The sequence below is a fragment of the Manis javanica genome, chromosome 17, assembly GCF_040802235.1.
Source record: "Manis javanica isolate MJ-LG chromosome 17, MJ_LKY, whole genome shotgun sequence".
Classification (NCBI taxonomy): domain Eukaryota; kingdom Metazoa; phylum Chordata; class Mammalia; order Pholidota; family Manidae; genus Manis; species Manis javanica.
Window position 1 is genome coordinate 44,286,930 of NC_133172.1, and position 13,347 is coordinate 44,300,276.

At 35.1% G+C, this 13,347-nt stretch overlaps 1 long non-coding RNA gene across 1 annotated transcript in view; it reads left to right on the forward strand.

Annotated features, from left to right (window-relative positions):
- The window catches only part of LOC140847230 (uncharacterized), a 32,236-nt gene extending 19,746 nt beyond the window's left edge, over nt 1-12,490 (forward strand). Inside the window, exon 3 of the long non-coding RNA XR_012127025.1 lies at nt 11,608-12,490. This is a non-coding gene — a long non-coding RNA (uncharacterized lncRNA). The remainder of the gene's footprint in view (nt 1-11,607) is intronic.
- The last annotated feature ends 857 nt before the right edge of the window (nt 12,491-13,347 follow it).

Sequence of the window (13,347 nt, forward strand, 5' to 3'; positions counted from 1 at the left end):
AGTTCTAAAATTCATATGGAACCACAGAAGACCTTGAATAGCCAAAGCAATCCTGAGAAATAACAACTGGGAGGATTATGCTCCCTGCCTTCAAGCTCTGCTATAAAGTGACATAATCAAAACAATTTGGTACTGGCACAAGAATAGACCCTTAGATCAAAGGAATAGAACAGAAAGCCTAGATATAAACCCACATATATATGGTAAATTAATATATGATAAAGGAGCTATGGATATACAATGGGAAAAGATAGCCTCTACAACATCTGGAGCTGGAAAAACTGGACAACTACATGTAAGAGAATGAAACTGGATTACTGTCTAACTCCACACACAAAAGTAAACTCGAAATGGATCAAAGACCTGAATGTAGGTCATGAAACCATAAGACCTTTAGAAGAAAACATAGGCAAACATTTTTTGAATGTAAACATGAGCAACTTTTTCCTGAACGCATCTCCTCAGACAAGGGAAACAAAATAAAAAATGAACAGGTGGGACAACATCAAACTAAAAAGATTCTGTATGGCAAAGGGCACCATCAGCAGAACAAAAAGGCATCCTACAGTATGGGAGAATATATTCATAAATGACTCATTTGATAAGAGGTTAACATCCAAAATAAATAAAGACCTCTGACAATTCAACACCCAAAAAGCAAATAACCTCATCAAAAAATGGATGGAGGACTGGAACAGACATTTCTACAAATGGCCAACAGGAACATGAAAAGGCGTTTCACATCACTGATCATCAGGAAAGTGTCAGTTAAAACCATAATGAGATATCACCTCACACCAATTAGAATGGACACTACACAAAAGACAAGAAATAAGAAATGCTCGTGGTGGTGCAGAGAAATAGGAAACCTCTTACACTGTTGGTGAGACTGCAAATTGGTGCAGCTGCTGTGGAAAGCAGTATGGAGGTTCCTTAAAAAACTGAAAACAGTAATACCATTTGATCCATTTATTCTGCTCCTAGGTATATACCTGAAGAAAACAAAATCCTTGATTCAAAAAGATATGTGCACCCCTATGTTTATCGCTACACTGTTGGCAAAAGCCGGGATACAGAAGCAACCTAAGTGTCCATCAATAAATACCTGGATATAGAAGATGTGGTGCATATAATGCAATGGAATATTATTAAGCCATATAAAAAAAGAAATTCTGCTATTTGCACCAACATGGATGGATCTAGAGGGGATTATGCTTAGTCAAATAAGCGAGGCAGAGAAAGACAAATACCATATGATTCACTTATTTTTTGATTAAAAAACAAAGCAAAACTGAAGGGACAAAACAGCATTAGACTCATAAGCACTGTGAAGTGACTAGTGGTTACCATGGGGGAGGGGAGTGGGCTGGGGCAGGGGAGGGGTAGAAGAGGGGGACTGTTTCACCATTGTGATGTAAATTTGATAAAAATAATTTTTTAAAAAGCTAAAAAATATACATTTAAAGCCTCCATGTGGCCTGGATTTTCTGCCCTTAGACAAATTGTTCATTTTTATATTCAGGGCCGCAAACTGTCATATGGAGACTGACTCCTCCCTAACTATGGATCTCAAATGCTTTTTTTCTGTAGCCAAGGAAATTATATGGAGAAGTCAAGCTGTTCTTCTAAGTGAGTTCTGGGAGGCAAAACCAGATCTGACTAAAGCCAGAAGAACAGAGATTATAGAGAAAAAGAAAGGAAACAGCTATATATTTTATTTATTTTAATCTTTGTAATATACCCTAATAAAGAGGTATTTCCAAATGAAAAATCTAAGTTAAAGACTTTAGATAAAGTTATTCATAGTCACACATGAAATAGTTTTACAGAGACAGAATTTAAACCTTGTTCTATTGACCGAAAGTGCAAGTTTTAATTCACTATTCTGTTGCACCTGCTAGAAAGCTTTTCAAAGGCAGGCATGTCCACCTGGAAGCTCACATGTGATGAGTGCACGAACATAACAGCATTCTTTATTTCCCCATTTTCCCTCCGCAATTCTTGATGTGGATTTGTGACATCCCTCTTTGGGAGACAATGTATATAGATGTATGAAAAACATGAACTCTTGGAAATGTTAAAATTTAAAGCAAATGAACCATTAAAGTGTTCAGATAAAAGTAAAATGAAGCTCCTTATAATTCACTTGGAGATTTGGTTTAAGATTTTTCGGTTTCTGGACAAGCCTGTACCTGTCCACAGATTCTGCTTTTCCGCCTTTAATAATTCAGCTGCTGACAGTTGGAGCTTTGCTTCTGCTTCATTAATCTGCTCCGGGGAAGTAGTATTTTCTCAAAATTTTGGTGACATTTTCATTTCTCATCTTTAAAGGATCCCACTTCGCCTCTTCCAGAGGTCACAGATTTCTACCATCTCAGACAGATGGACTCTCTCATTCTTATTCAACCTGGCAGCGTTTGAAATCTAGTGCTCATTTTTTCCTTTTGATTTACCACTCCTCATTTACATCTTCACCCATTAGGCAGAAGTGTCAGTCTTTTTCCTTTTCTTTTTGTTTCTAAACCAAAATTCACATGCATCCACAGAGACGTTTCAGATTTTTCTAAAGATGTACAGGGCTCTTTTAATTTTATCAGTGAAAAGTTAATCAAATGAAAGTAGAAGTACTATAAGGTAGTGACTCCTCAAAACCATTTGGAATGAGAAAAGATCCTGGCATAGTATAAATACATATTTAATTTTTTTCCTGTTTTAACAGACAGTCTATTTAAATACTCTGTCTTTTCCTCTGTCCTGGTTTAATTCTGGGCCCCTGCTCGGATGTCAATGCATCCAATTCAGGTAGCTAATGTTCCATTTTTTGTTTTTTTCTTCCCCAAACTCCCCAATTGTTACCCATATTGAGTCATATTTATATTATCAATTACATCCTGATGTGGTTTTTCATGAGTCAGAATATCTGAAACGATGTCAAGTTCGAGAAAAAAAAAAAAAGGATGAGTTTGGAGCAAAAATGATTTAGAGCAAGGCTTTGACGCTTAACTGATTATGTGACTCAGCCAGTAGCTTAGCCTTTCTAAACCTCTTTTTTTCTCATCTCTAAAATGGTTCAATCATCCATACCTATCTCATAGCACTGTTATGAGTACCAATTGAATCACTGTACATAAAGAGGGTGTGAAACATCAAAATGCTTTCTGTTGTGATTGATAGGAAGAGTTTGGGAACATAAAACACAGAGGTTTCTGATGACATCTTGATTATCCACTTTGAGTGGATGAAAGTGTTTTCATCTTTGAATTGAGAAAGAATATGCTTACTGTTTATTGGCTGACTTAAGTCCCCCCTAAATTTATAAACTGAAATCCTAAACCCTCAGTACCATATTTGTAACTATATTTGGTGATATTTATTTAAAGAGGTGATTTAATTAAAATGCTGTGTCCAAAGTGGGCCCTTGGTCAATATGACTGATATTCTTGTTAGGAGACTGAATCAGGGCCTAGACAGACACGGAGAGACAGCCTTTTGAAGACCCCGTGAGAGGGCAGCCATCTGCAAGCCAATGAAAGGCCTCTGAGGAAACCAAAGTTGCTGACACCTGAATTTTGGACTCTTAAACTCCAGAACTGTGAGAAAATAAAGCTCTGTTGTTTAAGCCATTCAGTCTTAAAGCCACAGAGTTCTACCTTTTGTGGTAATCCTAGTAAATTAATACATTTACCTTTAATCATAAAGTATAGCATAATGCTGATACAGTGCAAGAATTTAATAAATATGTTTTTTCCTTTCCTCCAATTCTGAAATTTAGGACATTCTTCATTTTATAATTACTTGTGCAAACGTATTTCTCTCTTAGAGCGTAATTTCTTGAAATTATATTAGAAATTATATTTGAACATAACTTCTTGGAATTATTTGGATATTTCTTCTATAATGCAGAAATCATATAACACCTACTAGCACCCTTCCTTCCATAGCTGAAGTCAATGAACTGCAACTTGTATATTGATGATTACCAGTTAAGTAAATAAATGGATGTATGAAAAATAGTGCTGCTGAATTATATACAGAAAAACTGAAATTCTGGTTGGACCTCATATGGTTAAATTTAAAGGCAACTTTATCTCCAACAGCCTGCAATTGCCAGATGGTTGTCGCCATTTTAACATAACACTAATTGGCAGCCTAGAAGCTACACATTATAGGAATATTTTCCTATGCAACATTCCTTATTTGGGCAGGGGAGAAATGTTTACCTCTCACTTGCCTTAAAGCCACATGAATATGGCCTATTTAATGTTTTATTTATGTCCTTTTCTTTGTTATTTGGAGTGAGACTATTAATGTGGCATAAATAGTTTATCTAAATATTCTTACCAGACACAAAATAAATGCAAGCACGCATAGATTAATAATGCCTTACTTGAAAAATATCACATCTATATTTTTTTACAGAAATTGTAGCGATTTGTGCAATGTGTTCGAGGCAACAAGGAATACCAGCCTAGCTGATGCTGTGCCTCTACACGTAGAGCCAACAGGAGGTTAGGAATGCCGATACACAGGCAACTATCTAGAATGCGGTAGCGTGACGGACTGAGTTCCCACTGTGGGGAAATCACAAACTTTTCAAAATGATTCAGCATGCCCATCTGGACATTGTAATAGAGGTATCTGATTTCAGAAGACCATAAGTTGGCCTTGCCCATTTGCAGTTCAATTATCTGCCCATCAGTTCGTTTTGAGTTAAGCTCCATAGAAACTTTATAATATAGGAACTACAACGGCATTTCCTAACGTGCATCCTGTAGAATACTAATTTCTTCACGTGTTAGTAAGCAAAAATAAAAAAGAGGTAATGGAATATTCTTTCATCAGTTCAGTTTGAGAGACCATGACTTGGAGTTAAATTGAATTCTGATTTTTATTAATGTGCAGAAAATTTAATGTCTGAACCTATGTTAAGATCATCCAGACATACGATTTTCAAAACTTACTTGACGATGAAAGCCTAAATCTTGAGAGTAAATATATTTTACTTATTGTACAACACACCAAAGACACTGCTGAACACAGCAGTAAACATTACCAACTCAGACATCAGAAACATAACATTTTTTGCATAGTGAGGAATATATGCCAGAGGGTGACTGAATCTTAGGAAGAAGAAACCTTGAGAGTTTCTAATAATAAGTCCAAGGAATTAACATTTAGAAGATTTCCCCTTGGCTTTGACATAAGACTGTTTGGTGTGTATGTGTTTGATTTTGTTCTTGTTTTTTGGCTCAGATTTGAGTTTACAGATAATTCCTTCTTTCTGAAGGACATTTGAGGACAAATACGTGTTCTTTGGTTAATTATCCGAAGTGGGAATTAAAGCATAATCCTAAACCAATTAACAGAGGGAGATAAAGGACTATGGAACAGGGTTGCCTACTAATAAAATAAGGTTTCCCTCAGTGGTTGAACTATTACTCAGTGTGATATAACAGTGATTAATAATTCTAAACTCTAGGTAATTATTCTAAACTCCTCCTTAAATGGATTCATCATCCCAATTGCTTAGCACACTGTTGGTATGTTATTTATATATGTGTTAAAAGATTTATTGAGATGTAAATTTAGAATATTTTCATTACCCAAAAAAGAAATACTGTACTTTTTAAGTGTCAATCTCTAAATTCCCTCTCCCACCTGGTCCTAGGCAACCACTTAGTTACTTTCTCTATTTGGTAATCTACTTTCTCTATATATAGCTTTGCCTATTTTGAATACATCATGTAAATAAAATCACATAATATGTGATCTGTGATTGTTTCCTTTCACTTAGCATGATGTTTTCAATGTTTATACATTTTGTAACATACATAAGTACTTCCAGTTTATGGTTGAATAATATTCCATTATATAGGTATGTCACGTACTATCTATCCATTAGTATGTGACATATTGCTATCATATATGCATATTGCATTCACATAGCATTATTAGGAATAATGCTGCTATGAACATCTATGTACAAGTTTTGTTTTTATATTCACTTTTATTTCTGTTTGGTTTATACCTGAATGTAAAGTTATTGGTCACATGATTCTGTGTTTAATTTTTTGAAATTAACAGATTGTTTGCCAAAGTGACTGTATCATTATATACCCATCAGATGTGTATAAGAGTTTCTCCACATTCTCACCACCACTTACCTTCTGTGTGTGTGTGTGTGTGTGTGTGTGTGTGTGTGTGTGTGTGTAATAACCATCCTAATGAGTGTGAAATGGTATTTCATGGTGATTTTGATTTTCAGTTCCTTAATGATCGGTGATGTTCAACCTCTTTTTGTGTGCTTTTTGGCTATTTGTATATCCTCTTTGGAGAAATGTCCATTAAGAGTCCTTTGCCCATTTTTAAAAATTCAGTTGTTTTCTTACTGGTGAGTTCTAGTTCTTTTTGTATTTGGATATTAATCCTTTCTTACAGCTAGGACTTTTAAATGCTTTCCTTTATTAGGTGCATTTTCACATGTTTGATGGTATCCTTTAAGGCATGAAAGTTTTTCATCATGATGAAGTCCAATTTATCTTGTTTTTCCTTTAGTCACTTGTGCTTTTATTGTTATTTTGAAGAAACCACCACCAAATCCAAGGTTACAGAGATTACACTCCTATGTTTTTTTAAAGAGTTTTATAGATTTGGCACCTTTATTTAAGTTGATGATCCATTTGACTTAAATTTTGTGTTTGGTGTGAGGAAAGGCTCAACTTCATTCTTTTGCATGGGGAAACCCACTTGTTACAGAACTATTTGTTGAAAAAAACATGTCTCTCCCCATTCAATGGTCTTGGCACTCTGTTGAAAAATCAATCACCATAGATATATATGTTTATTCCTGGGCTTTCAATTCTATTCCATTTTATATATGCCTACCTGATGCTAGTATCACGTTGTCTTGATTACTATTATTTGTAGTAAGTTTCTATATCAGGAGAAATAAGTTCTCCAGCTTTGTCTTTTTTCAGATTGTTTTGGCTATTATGGTTCCCTTGAGATTCCAAATTAATTTAGGATCAGCTTGCACATTTACATATAAGCTAGCTGGTATTGCAATTGAGACTGCATTGAATAAGGAAATCTGTTTGATGAGTATTGCCTTCTTTACAATATTAAATCTTCTAATTTATGAGGATGAAATGTGCCTTCCATTATCTAGCTCTTTAATTTCTTAAAATTTGTGAAGTTTTCATTATGAGTTTTGTACTTCTTTTGTTAAATTTATTCTAAGGAATTTATTCTTTTAGATATTACTGAAAATTGAATTTTTTAGTCAATTTTTTAGTCAGTTGTTCATTAAAAATATATAAAAATGTAGTTGATTTTTGCAATTGATTTTGTATCCTGCAACATTCCTGAACTCATGTAATAGTTTTACAAAAATGGATTCTTAAGGATTTTTTGTATATAAGATCATTATTTTTGAATGAAGAGATTATTCTTTTTTTTTCTAAGTAATTTTTATTTCATTTTCTTGCCTAATCAATGTTGTTACAATCTCCAGGATAATGCTGAACAGAAGTGGTGAAAGCAGATAAAAAACAGATACCCTCTTCTCATTCTTAGTATGTTTGGTATGGGTATTTCACAAATGATTTTTATCAAGTCAAGTCCCTTTTATATTTAGATATTTTTTTCTTTTCAGAAAAGGTATTTATTTTCATGAAAGCTTTTTCTGGATCTATGAATATGATCATGTAGTTTTAGTCTATTAGTACGATGTATTCCATCATTGATTTCTGGACGTTAAACCAATATTGTATTCCTGGGATAAAAATCTCACTTTGTCATGTTACATAGAACTTTTTATAGGTTGCTGGACTTATATTGCTAGCATTTTGTGATGTTTGGAAGTAGTTTTAAAATTACTAATTCAATCTCTCTACTTGTTCTAGGTCTACTCAGGTTTTCTATTTCTTCTTGAGTCACTTTTGGTAGTTTGTGTGTTTGCTTGCCTGTTTTATTGGCATCTTATTGTACAGACACAGTTGCCTGCTTTTCTCAGCCATGACATCCCTGATTTGGGAGCTGGGTAGTTGGTGGAGGGGAGGCAGTAGTAGCCTCTGGTTTTCTCAACTTATCTCCCCAGCATAGGAAATCCACTCTAACTAATGAGCTGAGTAGACATTAATCAGGATTCCAATATTCTCAGTGAACCATGTCTAAAGTAAAGCATCCATCCCATGAGTGGAGGCTAGAAAAATGATGCCTCCCTTTCTTAGCCACACCCACCAGAAACTAAGACTCTTCAACAGATGTCTGTGAGGCAAGATGAGTCATGCTGATGACCTACTATTTCTCAGAAGATACTGCAGAATTCCACAGGGAGAAGAAGGTAGAGGGAACCCTGTGTTCTTGTCTTCATCTAACAAATAGAACCAATTTTGAAAGGCTGAAAAGGAGCTATCAGCTAATTAAATACCAACGAAATACAATTAGACATTGTTTAAGGGAAGATGACATGCTCCAGATTCCACACAACTTATTACCCCCAGTGCCCTACAAATAATAATGCATAAAGGTTAAGCAGAAAAATCAGTTATAATAAAAATAAGTCAATAAAAACAGACCTTAACATGACTTAAATGTGTGGATCTGAAGAAAAAACATTAAAATAGATACTGTAAATATGGTTAAGGACTAAAATAAATACAGTCTTAAGATACTATAAATGGAAAATCTCAACATTCTTTGTTGCTTCTAATCGAATAATCTTTAACCTCAGTTCTGCAGTGTGGCTCTAATTCTAATGTGTGATTCTTACTCCTAACCTTTGTCTTTCATGGGTTTCAGTGGAATGTCTAAGGTGCTCAGAAAGATCTCCTCAGCTTGACTGGGTCAGAATTTCATTGTTTTGATATGTGCATTTATTCTGGTGTTTCTGTTAAGCTCTCAGCTCTTTATCAAAATCTCTTTGAAGTGTCCATGTGATTGGACCTATGCAACACCACAGCCCCCATTCTAGGACCAGGGAACTAATGCAGAATTCTACCCCTTCCCTTCTTAGTTTCATTTTTCTACGATAATCTGATCAAATTGTCTAGCTAAGCTACGTAAGTAGCTCAGAATGTCGATCTTAGCTTTCTAAACTATACATGCTTTGCCTAAGCTCTGTCACCTTAATCTAGAATCTTTCACATGCCCACAGTCAGAATGTCAGTAAAAATACTGAACTCATCTCATGAACTTCCTCTCAAATTGCAGTCATGTCCTATTTGTTGTTTATTACCTGTTATTTTTTAATTATGTATTTTTCCAAGTGTATGATTTCTTTCAGTATAAGGGCAAATCTTGAAACAATTACACTGTTATAGCAGGAAGCAGGTGACTATTTTTTTTCCCTGTAACTAAAAGAAATAACTATTTCCACCCACAGACTTCTTGGAATTCATGAAAATATTTGTTGGGCAGGTGCCCAAGAAAAGACTGGGCTCTATGCCAATATATGCTGGTAGGGACACAAAGTCATTATAGTTGGATTAAATAAATAAATAGATCCTTATTATGTGCTCCAAGCTCGCAAATCAAGGCATTCATGTTACACCAACTTGGATGATTTTGTCCATGGTGTTTTCACTCACTGAGAAAATGGCTATAAAAGATAGAGCTGGTTTGGAGGAAAGCATCTTCAGTTCAAATTTAGGGGATAAAGCATTTATAGTAGCTTTGGTGTATCCAACAACCGTGTGTTTTAGTTGTAGGAGTGCTATAGTAAGGTATTTTAGGTCAACTAGGAGGACATCTGTGACCAAAGCTCAAACAGGTACCAAGGGTTCAGCCAGGCACATAAGATCAGACCAGTGGTTGCAAAATCATTCTAATCCACACTGGATATTGGACCAAATGTATGGTTTTAAACGTTGTCCTGTCCTGGTTAGCTTTGTTTAAGAAACTGGGCAGAGAGAATTTTGAGGAGTCATGGGATGATGACACTGGATAAGATGAGGCACTAAACAGAACAGGGACTGATATTTCTAATGAGCTGCTATTTAACTGGTCAAGATAAGAAAGCATTTGATGGAGAGTCTTGTTCTGTGGCTGAGTACAAAATGTTGATGTCACTGCATTTAGGGTTTCCTGTGAAAGTCGGTATGATTCAGCGGTACACTTCAAGTGAAATAGCCATGTTCTGTTTGCTGGAGGAACAAAATAACTATAGGTTCCTATAATTTTTTGTCTCTTGAGGGTAGATGTTTCTGATGAACAGGCATTAGTGTTTCTTCCATTAGGAACTTTTAAAAATATAAATTAATGTCTTGGCATTGTGGCCTCTGTAGTGGTCTCTTGTGTTTTAAAATAGCATGAAACAGTTCACCAAGGCTAGAGCCCTCTCACACTGTGAACCAGTGAAATTAAGTTTGTGAATCTGAAAAGCTGAAAAATTACTCCTGGGACTGAGAAAAATGTGAGAATAAGACAGAGAAGCCATGATTCCCTATCCATCTTCCTACACACTTGTATCGCCTCTGTCATCTGGGAAACGAAGAAAGGTTTTCACCACACTAGCTAAAGGCTGTGAATGTGACCTAGAGAGTTCTTGAAAAATTTAAGCTGAAACACTTCTTTTAATGTCTACTGAAAGGAAAAACTAAACCTTTATTCCTTAGAGTGAAATTGTGGTAAAACAAATGTATTGAAAAAGCTAGATTGACATGAAAAAAGACTGCACTTCCAGGTAAGCTGTCTGAATATATCTGGTCATTCTCTAAAACAGTCTTACCACGTTTAAATCACTGAAAGTATTCTGTGTGTGTGCATGCACATGTGTGTTTGTGTGTCTGCACATATGGTGGTTTAAAAAATAACCAAACATTAATCTTGGCCATAGGAATGAACAACTTCTCCACAGAGATAAGAAAATCTTGACATTCAAGAAATACCCAATTTGAGATTATAATGCTATACATAATTTTCTCACCAAAAAAATGGAGAATTTTATCCCTTCATAGAGTTCTCCTTTGCTACTTATCTCAAGACAATGAATTATATAATAATTTTAATAGTCTTAGCTTCCTGTTTCAATTAGAACAAGAACAGAGGGTAAGCAGGATAATGGCCTGGCTCAATGCCTAGACCTTTTATAGATACCCAGCAAAATTTTTGTGAATGATTAACAATTAGTATTGAAACAATATCAGAGGAATAAAAGTTGAAGAATCCTGAGCTGTCCAGCACTTAAAGGTATACTCTGTGTTGGCATTCCAATTACCCAAAGTTTAATGGGAGAGAAACACTGGGCATGATTTTCCCAGCACCTAAAGGGGGTTTTAAAAGAAGGAGAAGTTTGTCTCACTATAAAGAAAAACAATAAGAACTGTCCTGCAGTAATCTAATTTGTTGGCCTCAATTCAGTAATGCAGTTCACTGATTAGAGAGAATGAGAGAAACGCTCTTTGGAGATAGTCTTAACTAGGTGACCTAAAAGGTTTCCTCCAGTACCAAGTCTATAAACACTTAAATATCTCAAGATTTCAATTAGTTTGTTCATTCATCCATTAATTCACATTTAATTTTGAATATCTATTTTATTTCCCTAATTGTGTTTGTTACTAACGATCAGAATTTTGGAAAATACACATTGCCCTTCTCCCTTTATAGCTCCAAGATTAGCAGGGAAGACAAGAAGTAAACAGCGTCAATATCATGTGATGCCAGCTATACCCGAGGAAGGAGAGCGAGCCATGGAAGCTGAGAACAAGGGACTTGCATCCCTAAAAGTATCCCCAACAGTATGGAGTGTTCTGGCACCAACAAGGACATGTCACACATCTGAAGATACTTCGGTCAAATATCTTGGGACCAAAATGAAGTTTGGACAGTCAGAGAATCAAGAAGTCAAGGTCATGTTTAGAGAGAGGGAAGGGGGAGAACAGAAAGCCCACTTTCACTGAGGGCTCTACCATTCAGTTAATTTCCCTGGAGACTACTCTAGTGTAGTAGTATATTTTCTTCATAAGTTACATACCATCCATCATTATACTCATTAGTGAATTCCAGTGATCTAGAAAATGAAATGTTGGAAGTCTGGGGTTTAGCTGCACGAGTGTATTCTGGGATTTAATAGACTCAACATTTGAGATTTACCCAATTAACATTATATACCTCAGAAAGCCAAATAATAGAATAACGTCAACTTTGGAGTCTCCCTCAAAAGATGGAGAAAGCTACTTTGGCTTTTCTGCAACTATTTTCCTAGAAATGATTGTTTCAATTGTGATAGAATGGTTATTTCCACATGGTGGTATGCAATATATCAAGATAAAAGAGGCTTTTGTCCCAAAGAGCAAGAAGTAACAAAGTAGAAAGACTATAGGTGTATTGGTCCTGTGCACACTCCTTGTACACTTACTTCTTGCTCATGCGAACTCTATTTTGAAAGAGTTGTACTACACATTTTTATAAAATACAGCTTCAGAAGTCTACATGAGCACACTATAAATAACAGTGCAAGGCAGATTTCTATTTTCTCAATTTCAAAGACTGTAGGTATGTGAAACTAGGTTGGTAGCTTAGAAAGTTTATTTTACAATTGATGATCAGACTTGTGGAGTGGGGAGAATGATACACACATACCCCTTATATTAAATTTGGACAAAGTTTGCAATTCATTAGCCAAGGATATAGAAACAGATGAGAGAATAGATAAAGCCACATTTATATGGTTGTACTCAGGTGCAGAATTTCAAGAGACATCAGTCAGACATGCTATCCACAGAAAGGAGGGTCAGGGAGAGATTAAATCATCATATTTATTGCTTTCTCATGTCCCTTTTACATTAAAATTTAAAAAACATATGCATATCACTTGAATCATTAATTGAGAATATTCACAAAATCCAAAGCTCTCTCTTCCTTTCTTTTACTCCAGTTTTACTGAGATACAATTCATATAACAGAAAATTCACCAATATTAAGTACACAAGACACAACCATATCTATATCCATAAACCATTTCTATCCACTGAAAAAATATTTAAAAAACATTAAAAATCACTTCCATTATCCTCTCACTCCCAATCATAAGAAACTATGAATCCACTTTGTATCTGAATGGATCTGCCTATTATCAACATTTCCTGTAAATGAAATATATTACATAGTCTTTTGTGATTGTGTTCCTTCATTCAACATAACAGCTTCAAGGCTCATCCATCTTGTAACCTATATCAGTAGTTCATTCTAATTTATAGCTGAATATTTCATCACATGAAGCACTACATTTTTATCCACTCATCAACTGTGGATATGTGATTTGTTTCCACCTTTTAAATAATAGTTCTATGAACCAGTGAGTACACATTTTTTTTGTGGAAATACATTTTTGTTCCATTTTGGTAT